We start from the raw sequence: 14,369 nt of genomic DNA, 5'->3' as shown, positions 1-14,369 counted from the left end.
AAGAAAAAAGCAGACTCAGGAGGTTACAATCCATATGTTCCAAAGTCACAGGGAGGGGGAAAAGGTTTCTGTGATTTATGCAAGCCTGAATTAAAATACACATATACCCCTTTGAATCAGGCTGGAGACTTCCAGAGCCTTTCTCCTGCAAAGTGGGCAAGGACCATGTTACCAGTAAGATTTCTTAAGATTCTTTGGGGGAGATGCCACAGAGCTGTCCCATGGCCACAGAGTAGCATGTACTGTGGCTCCAGAGACCGAACTGGGACAGGTCTCAGCTGCGTATAGGGAAGGAGGTTTTCTAGGCAGAGCCACCCCTAGAGGGGACAAACTCCCCCATCCCTGGGGCTGTGCGAGCAGGTGTTGGCTCCCTTCCATCAAGGAGGCTTCTCACCCTAGGAAGGAATAACAGCTACCATTTATGTCGCCTTTTCCATGTTTCAGGCATTGAACAAGACATGTCATTTATATTGTTTCTAACCCTGACAACAACCCCTCATGATAAATATGACCCCATTTCACAGATTTCACAGCCTGAGATTCAAAGGTGAAATGACCTACCCAAGGTCACACAGCTAGGACAGCAGAGCCATGCCTGGCCCCTGGCTCCCTCTAGCTCTGCAGCTGTGCTCTCCCTCTAGTGTGTGTGCTGCTGTGCAGTCTCCCAGAAGGAAAATGATTCTAAGCTTAAGAGCCAGGATGGAAAGTTGGCCTGGAGCAGGTATATGAATGGGCTTTGGAAGATGAGCTATTCCAATATTCCACAGGGCTCTCAGGAAAATCCCCAGGGAGGCAATGTGTGCAGCAGCCCTTGAACATGGCTAGAACATGAAGAGAATCCCAGCCCAGTCAAGAGTGGGTACCCAGGACAGGTTGGCACTCCACCCAAGGCTCTCTCCTGAGAAGGTGGCCACCAACCCATCTGCCCATACCGCACCCCCCTTCCTTCAGCTGGGGTTCACAGACCCTCTACTTCCTTTCCTTCTCTGTCATCCCCCACTTACAGATGCCAGTTATTTCCTGCCTGCACCCCGCAGAGCCTGGCTGCAGACAATGCAGTCTGTGGACCCCACTCCTATTCACCTTCCTTCTACCCTAGTCACCTTCCCCCTCCACCTCCATCCCACATGCACACACATAGAGGCCTTTGCTCCTACCTGAGCTAATCCCCTTAACGGTCAGCCTGGCGTGGGGATATGTCTCCTCCACTCGTCTTCTCTTAAGCCAAGAGAATCACAGCCCGCTGAAATGCAGCTTTGAGATCTTTGACCACCAGAAGAGGGCAGGGGCTCTCCCTAGGATACAGAGTGAATTTGTGGCAGAACCAGACCTTGGATATCATCCAGCATCACTCAACAATCCCCTTATTCTGGGCTCAGTCATAAGCAGGTCTCTGGGGTAAGCGCCAGGCCCTGCATGCACTCCAAGAGCTCCCAATCTCAACACATAGACAAAAGGTCACAGCAGTGAATCGAGGACATGCAGGGCCAGGAGAGTCATAGGACCCAGATTCTACCTGGTAGTAGCGGGGATCTAAGGCCGGAGGTTAGTTCTTGAGAGGCAGGCACTGGGGCAGGTGCCCCTGCCAGGGAATATTACAACTTGGGGTGGGGATGAAGGGACAGCCAGTCCCAGGGCTCTAGCAGGAGCTGGCAGTCACATGGTTTTGAAATCAGGAGGCAGGAAACCAAGGTTCTAGTCCTATCTTTGCCAGGTACTTGCTGAGTATGACTTTACGTTACAAATTCTGTCCCGTCTTCCTTCTGGGGGGTGGTGCAGGTTAAATGAAATAATAGGTCTGTGATTGGTAAAGGGCCGAAGAGCTATGTGAGCAAGTGACTACCCATCCTTGGATATATCAGGGAAGGGGCTTCCCACTGGGAGCTGCACTGTGATTACAACTCTGTGAAACTAGGACTGATGGGTAAAACAGGTTAGGGTAGAGGGGTGATATCGGGGATTTGGGGTCAGACCAACCTTAGTTAGTCGTCCAGTGTCTCCTCTACCTGGCTTTGGCTTCTTGACCGAGTCCTGAAACCTCTTTTCAACTGAGTTCCCGTGTCCAGAAAAGGTAAATAATGATTTTTTGTGGGGTTGTGGTGGGAATTAAATGGGAATGTTTATATAAAACGCCTGCAACCGTGCTGGCCCACACATGGAAGTTTCCTTTGTACGTGCATGTGTTTTCCTTCAGTTTCCATTCATTTTGTTCTGGTTTTGTTTGTAAATTTTAAAAAAATAAAACAAAAAAGAGGAATTCTCATGGGAGGAGGTTTAGCCCAACTACAGTCCTGGGTTTTGCTCCTGACTCACCATGAAGCCCCAGGAAGTCCCTGCCCTCCCTCAGCCTTCATGTCCTCATCTGTAATACCAGGATGTTTCTCCAAAACCCAGCCTGGAACGAGAAGGATGCTACCCATCTGAGAGCCCTTCCATGGCAAGGACTCCCCAGGCTGAGCTGAGGGATGGGGTAAGGCAGGGACCAGGGGAGGGAGATGGAGTTGTGGGGGAGGGACCACAAAATGAGGAAGTGGCAGCTCTGTAACCACTGTGCTCAAGCCTATGAAGGACGCCGATCCTCTCAGCTGAGGAAGCCTGCTGCGTACCTTCCCACAGCCTGCCCAGTTAATGCCAAAACAAAAGACACTTTCCTGCTCCCTGCCGTGGGAGGACAGGGGGCAAAAATGAGCATCGTGAAGGACTGGCAGATGCCCTGACATCCTGCCTCTCCTTCCTGGGCACCCACCCTTCCCCAGGCTGTGGCACATCCACACACCCCTGTCCTGTGGCCTGGGCAAGCTGAGCACCACCCTCAGCCAAAGCTGGCCCAGTGTGTGGAGCTCCCCCAGGACCTGCTCTCCCCTCTCATTTTCAGCCCTCCTAAAGGGACACCTCCAACACCTAAACTTGCCTGTCTTCCCAGTCCAGCCTCTGAGATGTGATCTAATTCTCGCCATGCAGAGAACATGGCATCAGAATGCTGGGATCTGCTATCAGTCACCGTGGGAGGGAATTCCCTGGCTCTGGGGAAGCTCTTTCAGCAGAAGGGAGCAGGTGGTGAATCTCCTTGCAGAGACAGACTCCGCCAACGCTGTAGACAGAGCCAATCCTGGGGTAAAAAGCATCAAATTCACCACCCCCGCCTTCTCTCTGATGCTTGTCTACACTGGGCACGGTAAAAATAATAGCTCGTATTTTATAATAGTTACTATGTGTCAGCACTTCACACAAATATTAATTCTCGCAAAGACTTTGAAGTAGGTTCTGTTAGCCCCATTTTACCCTAGGGTCACACAGCCAATCAGTGGCAAACTGAGATTTGTACCAAATTAATCAGGCTCCAGGGTCTGTGCTGCCAAACTACTTTGCAAATCTGCCCCCAGAAGATGGTATCCCCCATAAAACCCAGGTCCCCATTTGGCATATGGTAAGATGCTTGCCCTAGCATCCTAGAATACAAGCATTTTCTCAAAGTTGCCTGAGCTGAGAATCACCTAGGGGTTCTTGTTTAAAACACAGGGACCTCAGCCCCTACCCTGAGGATTCAGTAAGTTTGGTATAGGAAGAGAGGAAGTACCTGACACCTGGAAATTGCCCCCCAAAATATTTGTTAAGTGAATAAATGAATGCCCCTGCCTCCTCTGAGCCTCTCTCTACTCATCTCTAAAATGGGGTTACAGTTCTTCACCCTGCCCCATCTCCAAGCATGGCTGTATGTGGAGCCAGTGTGTGTGTGTACCAGCTTTGCTTGGGTGTGGGGAGTTGTTTACCAGCACACCTGGCTGGCTCCTAATAATAGGTATAATAATAATAGCTAACATTTATTGTATGCATGTGGAGTTCTAGATACAGCTCCGAGGGCGTTCATAACCGGTTGATTCCCACAATACCCAATTATCCTGACTTTAAGGATGTGGAAACTGAGGCTCAGGGAGGTTAAGTAACTTGCTTATGATCACACAGTTGGTAAGAAGCAGAATCGAACACAGATGGCCCTGCTTCAGTGTTCAGAGGTTAACTACTCTATCATAGTTTCTGGACTCACCCAGCCCCTCCTCTTGGGAACTGGGCTGCAACAGTTTAATTGAGCAAATGGTTACTGCAGCAGTGGAAGCGGGCCTTTATGTATGGGAGGAGGACAGGACCAGGAGAGGAACAATAAAAGCAAAACCCGCAGACAGGATGGGTGTGAGCCATGTTTGGGAACAATCTTGGGAAATGAGCCTACAAAGGTGGGCTGTACCTTGCATGTCCCGCTTACATATTTGCTCTGAGATTTAAAAGCATTCCTCCTTGATGATGTTCGTCATGCTCTGTAATAGGCACGAGTATTGCCAGTCTCAGCCATCCAGTCAGTGTCCCCATCCCCATAGGTCTCTGGGAGGAGATTTTATTTGTCACATAGTATCCCCAACACCTAGGATGAGGCACGCTGGATTTGAAAACCTAAAGACCCAGAGCTTCACCAGCTGTGGAACATTAAGTGTGGGCAGCCAGGTCACAGAGTACATCACCCTAAGGGAGGGTGTGCCTGGCGGCCTGTCGTCTGTTCGTATTCAGCCCTCTGTCCTCACAACCTCTGCTGGGCCTGTGACCTCACTGCTGCTCCTCCCTGGGGGTGGTTTTTGAGTGCGTGGACCATAAAGGAGAGGATGGACATGTCTGAAGGACAAGGCACCTTGAACTGGGTCACACTAACTCCAGTGCCTTTTCTCCCTGGACATAGGGAACTCAGCTTGGGAGCTGGGTTAAGAGCTTGGGTCAAATTCTAAGTCAGATGGACCAGTTTGAATTTTGAGACTGCTGCTTGCTAATGATGTGGCCTTCACTGCATAATCTAGATATTGCCTGCCTCTCCGGTGTCATCTCACACTGGCTCTGTGGTCCTGGGCCCAGGTCTCGCTCTCTGGGCCTCAGTCACTGTGTATGGAGGGATGATTACCCTTGAAGCTCACGTGGCTCTGTCATTCTCTAGTTCTGGACTTATCATGACTAGACAGTGCTTTCTAGATGGTAGCAAAGTGAATATAAAGGTGAAGCTTGGTCTTTTCTCCCTGAGGCAGCCAGAAAAATCTTTTCCACCCCAGCACTGATCACAGAGAAATGACTGGCTCAAGGCCTTAGGCATCATCTAGATATTCTACCTGGGTTACCATTTTTCAGGCATATCTGGAGATGCTTAGTCTCCGCTTGCAGCCCCACCCGGGCCCTCGGTCCTGCCCGGCGCCCCAGGAGGCTGGCCCCCATGGGCTGCACCAAGGCCTCCTTACCAACTGGCTTCCACTTGGGTTTGGACAATGAGAAACAACCGGAGACTGGAGGCTGCGAGAAGAGGTTGGGCTAGTTGTGCTTCTGCTCCCTCCCTGCTTTGGTGCCTTTCACACTGCCTCCTTGACCCCATTCCTGCCAGGCAGCCCTACCTCTCGCTGGGCTCCAGTAACATGATTCCTATCCCCTCCTTCAGCCATAATCTCTGGGTGGGTACTGTGCCATTCTTTTGTTTGTGCCCTTAACCTACCCACACCTCGGTACAGCAGTCTTGCCAGTAAGTCTCTTCATTTGAACTGTTAGCGGCGAATTGCTTTCTTCAGGCCTCCTGCCTAATGTAAGACCCTCGACCTGGATTTTGCCTGTTCGGCTCAGTCAGGTCAAGACTTCCCCCAGAACAAAGAACCAACCAGCCTGGTCTGTGAACAGCCCTCCCGTGCACCTGCTCTAGGGCAGGCATGCACAATGTGGTTTCTTTGGGGGCCCCACAATCAGACTGATTTATTGTCACTGCTAAAGGACCCTTGTGGGCACAGTCAGACGAGAGAAAGGGACCTATAGCAAGGTAATAGTCACTAGTTTAGTAAACCAAGGCCACAGAACAAGACATGACTGAAGGAAGAGCATGGTCAGATCACAGGCAGGGGGGTGGCAGAGCTACGGAAGGCCTGGTCAGGAACCACGAGATGCTGGATAGGCAGGGAGGACAAGCTCAGAAACGACTGGAGCAAAGGCTTGGCAGAAGGAAGTGGGATCCTTGAGGGTAGGAGCCAGGGGCAGGTGGGGCACACAGTGGGCTGCCACTTGGCCTCCCTCAGGACATGGCCCTCCCCCTTCCCTAGCCTGGAACAGGGCTCCTGCCTGAGGACAGGCCTCCCACATTCTCTTAAGCCATCTCACCTCCCTCAAAGTTGTGCTGCCAGGTACCCCAACCCAAGCAGTTTCCTTGCTAACCGCACCTGCCCAGACCACAGCCATAGCAGGGCCCACCTTTCAATTCTCATTTTCTTCACACCTCTGTAGGCTCCTCAAAAGTTTCAATTTCCTTTTCTTTTTTCTTTAGAAAAGTTTCCATTTCTTGACAGGGGTTGGGCCTGACACTGATCTAGGTAACGTCAAGCCTCTGTCGCTGCCTGCTTGCCTTCATTCCCGCCTCTGTCCCCCACCCGGCTCTCTCCTAGCCTCTGCCCTCCTGGCAGCTAGAGCAAGCCCTTCACGATGGTGTTTGGACCGTGCACTCCTCTGCTCGAGACCCTTCTGTAGGTCTCCCTGTCCTACAAATGAAGGCTAAGCTTCTGAAAGTGACATTCTAAGCCCTTCGCCGAATGATTCCTGCTGGTCTACGCATCTCATCTCAGTCTCACCGTGTTAGGGGCCCTTTGTACCAAACACGACATATTTATATGCACGTCTCAAGGACACATCAGGCTCTCTTAGCAACTTCACACTTCTGAACAGTCTTTTTCCTCTGCCTTCAGCCTTTTCTCCTGTTCTCTGCCTTTCTCATCTTCACCCTTCAAATCCCAGCTTAGAACCCCTGCTTCTACAAAGCCTTTCTCCTTCCCCCACGTCATAATTAATGCTTCTGCCTCTGGGTCTCCACAGCTTTCTTCAGATCTTGATGACAGCACTCCGCACAAGTTATTTAGTTATGTCTTGTTCTGAACTCCCTTTCCTTTCCCAGCTGGACTGCTTTTTAGCAATGCAACCTTGGGCAAGCCACTTAACCTTTTCAGGTACTCTCCTTGAGCCCCCAGACTGGCCTACGTGCTCTCTGTGAAGAGTTTTCAGCACCTATACATGCATTGATAATCATTATTATCCCATGATTCTGTATCTCCCACCAGGCTGTGAATCACTTACAAGCAAGATAACAGGCCAGGTTTCTTGTAACCAAAGTGTCTCTATATCCCCAGGGCCCGCCGTTCCAGAAATCCTTATGACACAGGCAAATTTAACCCAAACTCCATTTTTGCAAATGGGGAAACTGGGCCCAAAGAGGCACAGAGATTTGCCCAAGGTCATGAACCAGCTTCAAGGCTTTTTCCTCTGCCCTCCCCAGGTCCTTGTGCCAGCCTACTCTCCAGCGACCTCCCCCAGCCTGGGCCAAGGCTCTGGAACAGAGAGCAGGCCTATACCAGGCCTCACCTGTCGCTGTCCCATGGGCTTTCAGGGTGGAAGCTGCCAGATTCCTAGACAGTTTTACTTCCCTCTTGGCTGCAGAGCACTGAGAACAACTGTCAGATCTCAGGCACTTCCGTTTCACTCAGAGCCAGACTTCCTTTCCACCCCCTCTATAGGCCCTTTTCACCTCCTCTATAGGCAGCAAGCAGACCAAGGGCCACAGTTTCTGTGCCAGCTCCTGGGGAATTTTGTTTCTTCTAGGGGGCCCAGCCCAGATTGCTTGGGTAGTGGACTGCCCCTAATGACAGTCTCTGCCCTGGGGAGTTTGTGGCAGAAAAGCCTGATTAACCAAAACCCCAGGAGAAAGAAATCTTGACCTTGACGAAACCTCATTTAACCTGTAGATTTGGGGAGTGAAAGGCTTCACATGAGGAAACTCCTGCAGAATCATAAACCCTCAGAGCCCTTGGTGGAACCTGTTCATTTTACAGATGGGGAGACTGAGGCCAAAAAGGGAATTTCCCAGAGCAGAGATGCAGTGATGTACCCAGGGGCATTTATTTGTTAGGAGGCCTGACCCTGAACTAAATGGTCCCAATTTGTGTTGCTCTGAAGTGCTTTTTCCTGTGTGACGTTGTTTTGTTTTTGGATCTCCCTTCTATCAGCCCATCAGGTGCGTCTCCTCTCTGCTGCCTCCTGAGTGCCTGCCTGCAACAGCAACTCTTACCCCCAACCTGGCTGCCAATTAGCCTTTAAACTGTTTACAACTAGATCACCAAGGGTGTAAAACTAACCTGTAAAATACAAGTAAATCGGCTCAGACCAAGGGCTTAAGGAATATCTTTGGGATATCCAGGGACCTTTTATGCCTAAAGTCTGGTTTTTGTGGCCGTCCCTCAGCAGAAAGAAAAGTCCAGGCGCTCTTATCAGTCCTTTTCACCAGCTCACACTTAACCCACACAGGCTTGGAGTGTCCTCTAGAAGGAAGACAACAGGTTGCTGCTCTGCTTCTCTCACTTTGGTAAATTAATATTCCCAAGGCTAGAAGGGGCATTAAAGATCAGGCAGTTCAACCCCAAGATGGATTCAGAAAGCATTTCCCCTATAACTCTTATTGGACTCATGCCAGATCCAGAGCTTGGTGTGTAAGATCCACGGGGGTTCTTGTCTTCAGGAAACTCACCTCCGGAGCAGGGAGACAGATATGTAAAGAAATCCCACAGCAGAGTACATTGTGGGCCCAGGAGAGATACTGACCGGGATTCTCAGGGAAGACGGTGCTTCCCAGGATCTTGAACGATGAATTCACTAAAAAGAGAAGTGAGGGAAGGGCTCCAAGGAGCTCTCTATGTTCCTCCCATCAGAGCCCCCTGTCAAGCAGGCCACTTTTAGCTCAGACTCCCTGACTTCTGCACAACTCTTGCCTTTCCCACAGGCTTTATTCACTCACTTTGTTGGTCAACAATCTTCCCATGCATTTCACCTGTGAAGACTATACTGGGCTCTGGAGGCTCCTGGCCTTGAAGAAACCCTACCCTGTGCATAGATGCATATAGATGCGTAGAGAGACAATGACCACTCAGTGTGGACAGGGTGTGAGGGAGGGAAAGACAGAACTGGAGAGCCAGCGAAGGCACCGGAGCCATTCGGGGAGGTCAGGGAAGACTTTCTGCAGGAGGAGATTTGTGACCTGAAATCTGAGATGTGGAATCTCCTTTGCTCCTCCTAACGTTCCTCTCCTTATTATCTCTATTGTAGAGGTGATAAAACAGGCCCAGAGAAGGTCAATGCCTTACCCAAGGTCACATAGTTAATCAGGGAGGGATGGGATGGTGGTGTTCACCCCTGGGGGTGTGCACCCAGCCACGGAGCCAGAGGGAAGAGCTGGGCCTAAGGGCCTGGGACTAGACGTGGGATATTCAGAGGTCCTAGGGAGGAGCAGAAGCTGAGGTGGAACCAGTAGTACCTGCCATCTCCCCCCACACAGTGGAGCAGAGGAAGGGACAGGAATATCCATCAGTTCATGGCTTCAGGATAGCAAAGCTGGCTCAGTCCTTGGACACCATCGCATCTAAGCCCTCATTAAACTGAGGCTCACCCAGAACAATTGGAGACATACAATATCACAGTGGCTGGCCCTGGATTCGAACCCAGAGGCTCTGTCCTCCAGCCCAGGGTTCTGTGCACAGCCCTGCCTGCCACTACAGTGTTTAATCCAATCTACATGTACTGAGGCAAGCTCTAGATTGGACACTCTTCCAGGCCGTGGGACCACACGGATCCTCCCCATCACTGTTGTCAGGAGCTTACGTCTGAAGTGGGGAAGTCAGATCTGGCTCACAGACGTGAGGCAGCATGGGAAGTGAGGCAGCAGCAGGCGTGAGCAGAGCGCTGGGGAATGGTGTGAGGGGGAACTTAGAGTGACGTGGGCAAGTCCTTGGACCTCAGTTCTCCGATCTGTTGCAAGAAGGGACTGGAGTCAACAATCTCTGTCATCTCTCAGTTCAGGCAGTCAGGCCTCTACACCCACTTGCTTTGCAGGGGTTGGAAGGTGGGGCTGGGCCAAGCTTCTGGGAGGCAGAGGAAGTGGCCTGAGCTGCTTGAGCCACCCCCGGTTGCCCATGTCAGGGCTGACCCATTACCAGCAGGGAAATCACAGACTCAGCGCTCAGACATCTGGGAGGTGCTAGGCAGCCAGGGTATTTTTAGGCCAGAGGCAGACATGCCAGGAATCCTGGGCGTTGCTGAGCCAAAGAAGCTGGGAGGCCAGTGGAGGGTAAACCAAAAGAGGTGGCCCCAGTCCTGATTCTTACTTCACCAAGGTCAGCTGGCCTTCCTGTTCTCCAGAGGCCAGTGCTCAGGACTATTGTGTTCCATCTCTGGATTCCCTGACTTGCCACTGACCTGCTTTCTTCTGGGTTGTCAGGTGCAGAGCTGTTACAGGGCCTCGGGGAGGATGTGCACTTATCACCATTGATCCCCTCAGCTTGTTCTTTGAGTGCTTTCTGTGGTCCAGGTGAGCTGCTGGGCCTAAGGCTATAGAATAGAAAGGAGGCAACCCTGGCGGGGAGCGGGATATGGGAACACAGACAGTGATAACACCCTGAGATCTCTTTAGCAGAGGAGGACGTGTGGGCCTGGGGGAGCTTTGGGGGTGGGGCTGTTGATTTCCCAGGAACCAGATGATTATCTGCCAGCTGGGGGCAAACTCTGGGTTATTAAATAAAGGGTGATTATCAGTCTTTTCTAGAGCCATGCCTTTTCCTCTTCCATTATTTCTGAAAGGTGATGTCTCAGAATTAGAGTAAAGAGTATGATGATCTTTTCAGCTCTGGCCCTATCAACTATCAGAAAAACTGCCCAGTTTGCAGGGGCAGCTTTAACAAATGGATACTCCTGTGCCTTTTCCCCACCCCATCCCCACCAAGCCCTCCAGGCAACTCCACTCTGTCTTGTTATGGGTGAAGACCCAGGCCCAGAAAGGGGCATGTCCAGCCCAAGATCCCTCTGTAAGGCCTAAGGAAGGACTGTGACCACTGTCTGAAACCTGCAGATTCCCACGTGGTCAAAACCATGGGAAGGACACTCCCAGCCCTGCCTGTTACAAGGAGAGGGCTAGGGTGTGGGATGGGCAGAGGGCAGGAGTCCAGCCCCATACTATGCCCCATTACCACTGACTCTGCAGATTAGACTTGGCCTGTCCCCATCCTCTGCCTAGGACTGTCTGTCTTTCCAGCCCAGTGTTTCTCAAATCAGGCTCGTCAGTTTCCTGAGAGTTCCCAGCCTTGGTCACGAGTGTCTTCAAATTCTTAAATGATTTACCTTCACTTTAATAAAAATCTATTAATATGAGAATATTCTGGCTTGGCTGGAAAGCAGAGCATCTTATAAAAGAGGAGGCTTTAAGTGCCAGAGTCCACATCTGGCTTTATCAGCAAACTGGTTCCAAAGAAGCTGTTAAAGTGACCACATTTAGCTTCAGTGCAGTGTCTCAAGCTGACTTATCAATTTTGAAACTCACTGCTGTAGCTAAAATGCTTATTTCCTTCCTGCAAGATCCTGGGCAGAGAAATAAGGCTCTCAGCTGGGGTCAGAAGGCCTGGGTTCTAATTTTGTCTTTCCCCCCAACTCACTGAATAGCCTGAGACAGCTCCCTTCCTGAGTCTAGATCTGGGACTAGGTTTCTGCACTTGTAAGATGGTTAGTTTGTGTTGGACAATCCCCATGACCCTTCTCACTCTCACGAGACAGGATTCCAAACCATATTGAGTTACCCTCTCATCCGCCCCCCCCCCCCCCAAACTCCCCATGCCATTCCCATGCCATGTGAGGCCAGTGCTGCACTGGCTGGTAGGTGGAGACACAGGCAGAGAAGTAGAACATCCAGGAGGGGGTGTCAGACAGAGATAAAGAAGGCGGCCTGGGGGGGGGGGGGGGTTGGAGGACATCAGGAAGCCACCAGGCTAAAGCAAACTTTACAACCAGCCAGGCTGTCAGTTGAGACTTACCCTGGGAGGCATGGGGGTTCCTCCCAGGGTGGTAGGAGTCTACATCCTGGGCTCCTGTGAGGTCAGGAAGCCTAGCCCTCACCTGTGTGGGATTGCCCTCTGAGACTCACCCATCTCACCCCCCATCCCTCCCACCAGGGACGTAGGGCCGCCATCTCCTATACCCTCCCCATCCCGGCTCATACTGGGGCCTCAGGGCACAGGGACTCCAAGAGTGCCAGAGCTACCCCATTTGATTAGCCCAACTTTCTCCAGCTCCTGCCCCATGGGCCTACCCAACTCCCATACATTGCCCAGATTTCAAACTAGGAGCCCCCCCTGTCAGGAAGTGCTCCCCGAGTCCCCACCCCAGGCAGGGCCAGGGACTCATTCCAGCCCAGGTCTGTATTAACCTCTGTCCCTGCACTGATCCACTATAAATGTTTTCTGTCCCTCCCTCCCTCCAGACACCCTGCTGCCTATAGGTGAATTCAGACATTATGGAGATGTCTAAGAGCTTTGTAATTGAACAAAATTTTTCTGAAATCAACTCTGTGCTGGGCACTGCTTCTCATCAGAACTGTTCTCATGTAAAATTGCTTTTTGTCCTCTGGGGCTGGGAGAGGGGTGCTATTAAACCTCTCTCACTTTGCAGGGGGCGGGGGAGGTTTGATGCTCTGACCCTAGGTCAGGGAATTTTAGGCCTAGAGGAGCAGATGGAGTAGGAGGAAGTGTCTGTCCTGTAGGACCCCCTGTCGTTAGGCCCCAGGCGACCTGTCCCCTAAGTCACTGTTCACCAGCGCCTGGGGAAGGCTTTGCCAGCACTTGCAGTTTGTGGGCTGGATACACTAATCTGGGCTCCCTACTGTCCTGACCCATCAATTTATCCTGTCTTGTCACCCTGTACCTGAAGGGGTCTCCCGGGGACACCGGGACGCAGGCTAGAGCAGTGAGTAAGTACACTGTCAGATGGGAGCAGAGGACAGAACGGAGGAGATGGATGCCAAGGGAGGGTTTATGGGTAGGGAAATGCTTGGGGGTAGGTGGGGTGTCCCCACCACACCTAGGTGGAGGTGGCTGCCTCTTCTCTAGGCGTGGGACCATCTGAGTTTTCAGTGACTTGGTCCCCACCCTGGCCCAACTGAGGAGCCTTCAGAGCACAGAGGAAATAAGTCATCACCTCCCAGCCTCAAGGAGGTCTGTTATTAGCACCCCCACCCAGGGAGAAAGCATTGGGCTGTGAGTTAGGAAAGTGTGCAGCTTTGGGCAGGTGTAGCCTAATCTCTGGGCCTCAATTTCCCCATCTGCACAATGAAGAAGTGGGCTCTGTAAACCCTAAGGCCCCTTCCAGTGACAGTGTGTAGGCAGGATAAAGCGGAAGAAATTGCTCCTGTGTGTGGGGTTCTGAGATATGGGAGGCCATATCGCTCATTCCATCTAATCTTGTAGCCACGGAATAAGAAAAAAATCTCTGCCCAAGGAAAGGGTGCAGGAACTGAGGGCACAGGCTACTGGGACGCCTTCAAAAATCACACTGTTAGACAGGGAGGGTTCTTGGAGCTGAGGTAGGGCTACCAAATTGTTGTTCTAAGCAAAGAAGGGTGGATATGTTTTGTTTTGTAGTAATATATATATAACATAAAATTTCCCATTTAAACCATTTTCAGTATATAATTCAGTGGCATTAAATACATTTACGATGTTGTGCTACCATCACCATTATCTATTTCCAGAATTTTTCCATCTTCCCAAACAGAAACTCTGTACCCATCAAACAGTAACTCCACATTCCCTCTCCCCCCACTCTCTGGTACCCTCTTATTCTACTTTCTGTCTCTGTGATTTGCCTATTCCAGGTACCTCACGGAAGTGGAATCATCTAATATTTGCCATTTTTTGTCTGGCTTATTCCACTTAGCATAATGTTTTCGAGGCTCATCCATGCTGTAGCATGTGTCAGAACTCCATTCCTTTTTGAGGCTGAACGAATTCTGTTGTGTAGATCTACCACATTTTGTTTATCTAATCATCTGCTTATGGACATTTGGGTTTCCACCTTTTAGCTACTGTGAATAATGCTGATATGAATATGAGTGTACAAGTATCTATTTGAATCTCTGCTTTCAATTCTTCTGGGTATATACCTAGAAGTGAAATTGCTGGATCATATAGTAATTCTACGTTTAATTTTTTGAGGAACCACCAAATTGTTTTCATACTGGCTACCCCATTTTACATTCTCACCAGCAACGCACAAGGGTTTCAATTTCTCCTGGGGACACAGGCTAGAGACACTTGTTATTTCCTTTTTATTATTTTATAATAATAGCCATCCTAATGAGTGTGAAGTAGTATCTCACTGTGGTTGGCCTGGATTTTTTTTATAACATATTTTAGCTGCAGAGTCCTTTTATCAGAGGAAAAGTAAAGGCCACATAAAGTCTCAGTGAGAAGCTGGCAGTGGGTAACTGGAGGTGAGAGGGGCTGGTG

The 14,369-nt window shown here is 50.6% G+C and overlaps 1 long non-coding RNA gene across 2 annotated transcripts in view; it reads left to right on the top strand.

Annotated features, from left to right (window-relative positions):
* The first annotated feature begins 1,299 nt into the window (after positions 1–1,299).
* LOC141572225 (uncharacterized) overlaps positions 1,300–14,369 on the top strand; it is a 44,266-nt gene continuing 31,196 nt past the window's right edge. For both annotated transcript variants that reach the window (XR_012497492.2, XR_012497491.2), the window contains exon 1: positions 1,300–2,071. This is a non-coding gene — a long non-coding RNA (uncharacterized LOC141572225). The remainder of the gene's footprint in view (positions 2,072–14,369) is intronic.

The sequence above is a fragment of the Rhinolophus sinicus genome, chromosome 14 (assembly GCF_057876585.1).
Source record: "Rhinolophus sinicus isolate RSI-liver-muscle chromosome 14, RSI-T2T, whole genome shotgun sequence".
In the NCBI taxonomy this organism is placed as follows: Eukaryota; Metazoa; Chordata; class Mammalia; order Chiroptera; family Rhinolophidae; genus Rhinolophus; species Rhinolophus sinicus.
Note: the sequence above shows the minus strand (reverse complement) of the source record. Positions and strands in the feature narration are given on the sequence as shown.